At 67.2% G+C, this 7,429-nt stretch overlaps 1 protein-coding gene across 1 annotated transcript in view; it reads right to left on the minus strand.

Moving 5' to 3' along the window:
* The window catches only part of ST3GAL4 (ST3 beta-galactoside alpha-2,3-sialyltransferase 4), a 30,487-nt gene extending 24,226 nt beyond the window's left edge, over positions 1 to 6,261 (minus strand). Inside the window, exon 1 of the mRNA XM_064173171.1 lies at positions 6,111 to 6,261. The gene's annotated coding sequence lies outside the window, so the exon portion shown is untranslated. The remainder of the gene's footprint in view (positions 1 to 6,110) is intronic.
* Between the last annotated feature and the right edge of the window lie 1,168 nt (positions 6,262 to 7,429).

Here is a 7,429-nt window from a genome sequence, read left to right on the forward strand (position 1 = left end):
TGGGGTTTTCTCTCCTCTTTTCTCTGCTTTGAGTTGGGTTATCAGACAGGGATGGGCCTGAGGACTTCCCAGCCCTTGGCTGCCTTCCTGCAGCCTTCCCCAGGCAGCCTCACGTTTAACTCCTGCAGCTCTGCAGCTCCCTCGGCTCTGAGCCCCATCCCCCACAGCCAGCCCTCGGCTCTGCCTCCAGCCTGCACCCCCACGACCTCCTTCCCCCCCCCTCGCTGGGCATTCTTCTTCTTCAGTCCCCAGCCCCTACCCCATTGCCCCCTTGGCCCTCATTTTCCAACCCAACCTTCCCTTTTCTTCCTCATTTCCCATCCAGTCCTCCCCACGATGCTCCTCCACTGCTCTCCTCCACCCCCAGCCCAGGTGGGTCTGGATCCATGATCCCATTCCATGGACCCCATTCCGAGGGGGTGTGGATGAATCCCAAAGCCTTGGAGCTCCCAGGATGGAGCTTAAACACCCCCCGGGGGGGTCTGCTCTCCACCCCGGGGGTCAGCAGCAGGACCGCAACCTTCAGCCATCCTCAGCCCTCTCTCAGTGCTCTCCTGACTCAGTTTCCCCTCACCTGGGGGCTCAGGGAAGCTCAATCCCCACCAGCAGCAGGGTCAGGGCTGGGGGCGCAGCGGGGCCGGGTAGGGGGCGCAGCGGGGCCGGGCAGGGGGCGCAGCGGGGCCGGGCTGGGGGCGCAGCGGGGCCGGGCAGGGGGGCGCAGCGGGGCCGGGCAGGGGGCGCAGCGGGGCCGGGCTGGGGGCGCAGCGGGGCCGGGCTGGGGGCGCAGCGGGGCCGGGCTGGGGGCGCAGCGGGGCCGGGTAGGGGGCGAAGCGGGGCCGGGCAGGGGGCGCAGCGGGGCCGGGCTGGGGGCGCAGCGGGGCAGGGCTGGGGGCGCAGCGGGGCCGGGCTGGGGGCGCAGCGGGGCCGGGCTGGGGGCGCAGCGGGGCCGGCGTCGGCATCTGGAAGCGATCGGAGGCTGCGGAGCCTCTCCGGGCGCTGCAGGGAATTCCATCGGCGTGAGCTCAGGTCGGAGCCTCCCTCGGCGAGCAGGCACTGACCAAAAGTAACCTCGGAGCTCAGCCCTGCCCCGCTGGAAGCCGGAGAGGGGAGGAGGAGCAGCCGAGGAAGGCAGCTCCGCGCTGGGTCCTACCTGGCTGCGGCCCTGGGGCTCAGAGCGCCTCTAAGAGCCCTGAGGGAGCCCCAGAGAGCAGGAGCAACACCTGCGGCGGCTGCCGACAGCAGGGTCCTGCTGCAGCGCTGGGTGCTGCTGCAGCGCTGGGTGCTGCCTTCCCGGGCACCGTCCGCGCCCCTGTGCCACCGCCGGCACCCAGCGCCGGCACCAGGGCAGAGCAAACGGCCCCAGCCCGCGCCGGGGGAGGTTCGGGCTGGAGCTGAGCAACAGTTTCTTCCCCTGGAGCGTTGCCGAGGGCTGGCCCAGGCTGCCCAGGGCAGGGGTGAAGTGCCCAGCCCTGGAGGGGCTTCAAAGCCGCGGGGCCCTGGCTTGGCGGTGCCCTGTGCCCTGGCACCGCTGGGCTAACCGCTGGGATTCCCAGAGGTGTTAAACCATCCTAAAGGTCTCTTCCAGCCACAGTGACTCCGTAATTCCATGACTCCATCCTTGGGATGGCAGTGAAGAGCCACTGGAGGATGCCACCCTAGCCTAGATGGAGTGGTCCCTCCCAAAGGTGCCCTCCAGATGCCACTCAGCCTGCGGGACAAGGACCAACAGCACCCACGAGTGGCCCATCCCATGCCTGCTGCGCCCCCAGGATGGTGTCTGCAGCCACCCCGTGCCACCCAAAGCAGTGGCACAGGCAAGGCTGCCTGCTGGCATCCCCATGGCTCTCCTCCTGTGCCCTTTGGCACAGAAATAGAGACCTCAAAGCCAAAAATACCCAGGGGCAGCCCACCCCCACCTAGACATTAGCTAATTAACTTCTCCCTAATTAACATGAATCACCCAGGATGTCCAAAGTGGCCCAGCAAACCTGGGCCTGTGCCTCTCCTGGCACAGGATCCACAGGCACCTGCAGAGCCTGGCACCTCCCAAATGCCAGCTGCCCCCAGCAGCGAGCAGCCCAAGCAGGAGCTCGCCAAGGCCTGCAGAGCCACAGGCTGGGTGGGAGGAAAAGCTCTGGAAGCTCATCCAGACCTGCCCAGCTCTGCCTCTGCCAAGGCTCAGCCATGGCCTCAGCACCACAGCTCAGGGCCTCAAAACCCTCATGGCACTGAGGGTGCCCTGATGCCCTTGCCCAGCTCACTGCAGACTCCAACATCTGTCCCCTCTTGCACTCCACCTGCCCAGCAGCTGGTGGCCACCGTGGGGCACCTCCACTGGGCACAGCCATGTGGTGCCAGCCCTGGAGCTCAGACACTTCTAGCACACACCAAGACACATCCTGGAGAGGATCTGCAGCCTGCACCAGCCCCAACCCGTTCCCAGGATGTGCCAGAGTGGAGCCAAACCAGGCTGGGGGTGGCTCCTGCTGCCGCCTCGCCGTGCCCCAGGGCCAGAGCCGCTGCGCCCTCCTCGGAGGGAACTTCTCCAGCCCAGCCCCGGGCACACGCTCAGGGCCAGCAGTGCAGGGCAAAGAGATTAGCTCCAGCCAGGCCTCCTCCCTTTCCCCCCTCCCAGGCAGCCTCAGGATGCTCCTGGAAAAGGTCAGCAAGCTCAAGGTCGGTGGCCAGAGGCAGGGGAAGGCAGCGGTGCCTGATCGCAGGGAAGCGAGGGGGGGTTGGAACCAGAGCAGGAAACAGAGCCAGGAGCTGCAGGAGAGGCTCCAAGGCACCCAAGGGGTCCCTCTGCTCACTGCTCAGCCAGCACCGCGGGGGCACTGTCCCAGGCATCCCCAGGGAGGTGGTGCTGAGGGCTGTGGGTTAGTGGCAGTGGCTGAGCAGCAGCTCAGGGTGAGAAGCTGCACCTGACGTCAGGAAGAAGCTGTTCAGCACGAGGGTGGTGAGAGCCTGGCACAGGCTGCCCAGGGAGGTGGTGGAAGCCTCATGCCTGGAGGTAAGGCCAGGCTGGATGAGGCTCTGGCCAGCCTGATGCAGTGTGAGGTGTCCATGGCAGGGGGGGGTGGCACTGGATGGTCCTGGAGGTCCCTTCCAGCCCTGACTGGTTCTATGGCTGTGGTCTGAAAGGTCTCTTCCATGGTCACAGAACAGAGTGTGAGAGGGGTTGGAAGGACCTCTGGAGATGATCCAGCCCAGACCTCCTGCTCAGGCAGGGTGCCCCAGGGCACGTCCAGACCTCGGGCACAGGCAGGGGGCCCCAGGGCACGTCCAGACCTCGGGCACAGGCAGGGGGCCCCAGGGCAGGTCATGCAGGAGCACATCCAGATGGGTGCTGAAAGTCTCCAGAGAAGGAGACTCCACAACCTCTCCGAGCTCTCAAAGGTCTCTTCCAACCTCAACAGTGCTGATCCTCTCTTACAAAGGTCCCCAGCCCCAGGTCAGGATGGGTGCCCATGGGGATGAGGGTGAAGGAGAAGGCTCAGATCCCTCCTTACACAGCCACACCCTAAAGGGGGGGGATGAAACCAAAGGAAAAAAGCACCATGGGCAAAGCTGTTGAGAGCCTCCAGGCCAAACCAGCTCCAAGAGAGTGGAGGCTGCAGCAGCAGGACCAGCACCGCACAAAGGCAATGGTGAGGCTCTCAGATCTGGCAAAAGAATTGCCTGGACTTGGTGGGATTCAGCCCCAGGATCACTGAATCCTCCCCCCAAGACCCAGGTGTGTGGAGGACCCCTGGGCTGGGCTTGGCACTGCCACATCCTGCAGCCCCACATCCGTTGCTGGTGTGAGGGTGGCAGGAGCTGAGAGCCAGACTGGGAGCAGGGCACTGAGGGGCTTAAAGTGGGCTTCAAGGCTGCTGCCACCCCTCAGGGGCACCAGGGCCCAGGAGGATGCTCTGGTGACCATCATGGTCCCAGCTCTGGGAGACACCACCTGACAGGTGAGAGGGCTCAGGAACTGCTTTGGGGTGGAAGGGATCTGTAAAGGTCATCTGCAGCTCCTAGGGCAGGGACATGCCCAACCAGGGCAGGCTGCACATAGCCCCAGCCCTGCAGTGGCTCCAGGCAGGGGCAGCTCCACCTCTGGGCAGCCTCACCCCCAGGGACTTCTCCCTTCTCTCCACCCTCAGTCTCCCTCTTCCAGCTCCAAACCATCACCTCTGCTCTGTCCCCACAGGCCCTGCTCTGTCCCCACATCTCTCACTGGCCCCCTCCAAGGCCACAAAGAGGTCTCCCGGGAGCCTTCTCCTCTCCACCGTGCACATCCCTTAAGATCAGTTCCTCCTCCTGTGCTGCCACCTCCAGAGCCCTCAGCCCTCTTCCTCCTGGACTCAGAGCCTTGCTGCAGCTGCTGCTGTTGTTAAACCACTGCCCGGAGCTGCAGCAGCAGTCAAGGCCCTGAGGATGGAGACAACGAAGCAGAGGGTCGGGGGAGGTCCAGCAGGGCACCAGGAGCCCATCCCGCAGCTTGGAATGCCGTCGGGAGCCCCTCAGAGGCTGGGCACATCATTAGGAGAGGAGGCAGAAGAGCACAGGAGTGCCAGTGCTGAAGCTACAGGTGGCACCTCTGGGGATGAGTCCAGCTGTGCTGGTGACCCTGGCACTGCCCAGGCTGGGAGCTGGCAGAGTGCTGTGCAGAGCTGGGATCCAGCAGGGATCCAGCCTGGCAGAGCCCAAACGCAGGCTGCCTGCACCCGAAGCTCCAGAGGAGGAGCAGGCACCAGTGTGGAGCCTCCACCTGCTGCAGCCTCCTCACTAAGCCAAGGAGAAGCTTCTCTCTGCACACCCAAACCCATCGGCTCCAGCCAGGGCTCTGTGCCCATCCCCTGTGCCCCTGCCTGGGACGCCTCGGTGGGGGCAGCAGCTGGCGCTGGGCTGATCCCTCTGCCCCACCAGCAGCCCCTCCAGCTCCAAGAGGAGCTGGGGAGGGCAGTCCCCAGCAGCCAGGCCAGGCCAGCTCGGCCAAGTCCTCCTCACAGCTCCACCACCAGGCTTCAGCCCAAGGACCAGAGCCACCCAGCAGCCTGGCACCAGGGCCACATGGGCACTGCTCTACCAGCCCACGGGGGCAGAGACATCCCACGGCCAGCAGGCGAGCTGAGGAGCACAGAAGCCCCCAAGGAAGCTGTCCCTTAGGTGCTCCTTTGTCCCTCGCCTCCCTGAACCACAAAGCTCTCCAGGGAGTCCCCTTCCTGCCACCCTGGCACACGAAGCCTCTGTCCTGGGAATGAGCCTGGCCCATGGAGAGGAGCGCTCCGGGCACACACGCTGGGATGGCACGGGGTGGGGTGGCATGGGGTGCCCAGACGCCACAGGTGGTGGCTGACATCCAGCCCAGGGTCGCCCGTTGGGCACGGCGGAGCCGGAGCGCAGGGCCGGGCGCGGGCAGCGCTGCAACGGGCGCAGGGCTCCGAGCGCCCCAGGCGCGGGCGGGACGCAGCCTCCCCCTGCCGCACCGCCGGCAGCGCTGCCCCCTCCTCACACCGCCCTCACCCACCCACGGACCCCCGCGGAGCTCGGGGGGGGTCCCAGGGTGGAGTCTGCTTCCCGAGGGGTGGCCGCGGGCAGGAGCTGTGCCCGGGCGTGGGTTCTCCCCCCGCGGGTGGGGAGGCTTCGCTCCGCCGGGGATGGCGCCGGGGGAACGGCAGGAGCCGGGGGGGGGGTTGCCGGGAGAGGGAATCCTCATTAATGACCCTGATTAGGGAAATAGCAATTAGCAAACCCCCTCCCCCCAGCTGCCTGCTCGCTGCTCCGCACCGCCAGGGCAGCGGCGCCGCGGGGCGCACGCAGAGAGGCTCCGAGCTTGGTTAACACGGGGGGGGGGGTCCCCCTCTAACCCCAATTTCAGGGGGTCCCCCCCTTTTATCGCACCTTTGCGACCCCACTCCACGCAAACCCTGCCTGTTCTGCCCCCCCCCCGGCCCCACTCCATCCACGACCCACACACCCCAGAAGTCCCCCCCAAGCTGTCTGCTCGCCCCCCCACAGCCTTTCTGCTCAGCCCCCAGCCCTCAGCCCGCTCTGCAGGGGGGGGGAGCACAGGACACAGACACGGGGGGGACACAGACACAGCCCCCCCGGCGCTGCAGACTCACCATGGGGCGGGCGCGGGGGGGTCCCCGGCGGCGGGAGGCTGCGGGACTCCGGGGCTGGGGGGCAGCGGTGCGGGGTATGGGATGTGGGATGCGGATCCAGCCCGGGAGCGGCGGGGAACGGGAGAAGGAACGGGAGGGGGAACGGGAGAAGAAACGGGAGGGGGAACGGGGCGGGGGGGGGGGGGGGGGCGGCCACGCGTGCGCACAGCGCGGGAGGGGCGGGCGAAGGAGGAGGGGAAAAGCATCCCCAGACCCCCCCACACCCGGGCTGGGCTGAGCCCATAGCCAGCAGCAGCCCAAAATCACAGCCCCCACCCCCCCGAGCGGAGCCAGGGTGGGACCAGCCCCCCCGGCCCGGCGCAAGTCCCCCCCGCGGTCCGCCTCAGGCCATGCCGGGGGGCTGCAGCCGAGCTGGGTCCTGTCCGTGCGGCCGCGGAGGGCCTGGGGGTCCCCAGCCGCGAGGCACCGCCGAGAGCGCTGCGGAGCAGCTGCCGGAGCCTGCCGCGGCCGGGAGGGGACCCCCCGGAGGTCAGCTTGAGCCCAGGGGGTGAGGATTCCTCCATGGTGAGGTCGCAGAAACTCCAGACCCCAGTGGGGGGGTGGGAAGGGAGCTCTGGTGATGCCCCAGCCCAAGCCCCTCCAGCAGGGCACCCCCAGCAGCTTGCCCAGCAGCACAGTGCCAGGGGGGTTGGAAGCTCTCCACACAAGGACACTCCACAGCCTCTCTGGGCAGCCTGCTCCAGGCTCCAGCACCTCACAACAAACAACTTTCTCCTCCTCTCCACAGGCAGCCTCCTGCCTGCCACTCTCTGCCCCTTGCCCTTGCCCTGCCACTGCCCACCACTGCCAAGAGCCTGGCCCCAGGCTCCTGCCCCCCACAGCTCCTTCAGCTCTTGCTGCTGAGCACTCAGCAGATGCCCTCTGGGGCTGCTCTCCTGCAGCCTCTCAGCCCCAGGGCTCTCAGCCTTTGCTCCTCACACAGCTGCTCCAGGCCCCTCAGCAGCTTCCAGCCCCCACTGCACTCTCTGCACCACTGCCCTGCCTCTGCCCCTGGGCACCACACAGCTGGGCCCAGCACTGCACACGTGGCCTCAGCAGGGCACAGCACAGGGCAGCACAACCTCCCTTGCCCTGCTGCCCACACGCTGCTCACCCCCAGGGTGCAGGGGAGGGCACAGTGCCAGGCTGCCTGCTCCCCGGGGAGCCTTTCATCACCAGCAGCCTGCAGACACTCCCGGGGCAGTGAGCTGGAGCCAGCTGGGGTCTGGCCCATGGCTGCTCAGGGCCTGGGGTCTTTGGGGTTCTTGCATCTGGGAACA

The sequence above is a fragment of the Pogoniulus pusillus genome, chromosome 38 (genome assembly GCF_015220805.1).
Source record: "Pogoniulus pusillus isolate bPogPus1 chromosome 38, bPogPus1.pri, whole genome shotgun sequence".
Taxonomy (NCBI): Eukaryota; Metazoa; Chordata; class Aves; order Piciformes; family Lybiidae; genus Pogoniulus; species Pogoniulus pusillus.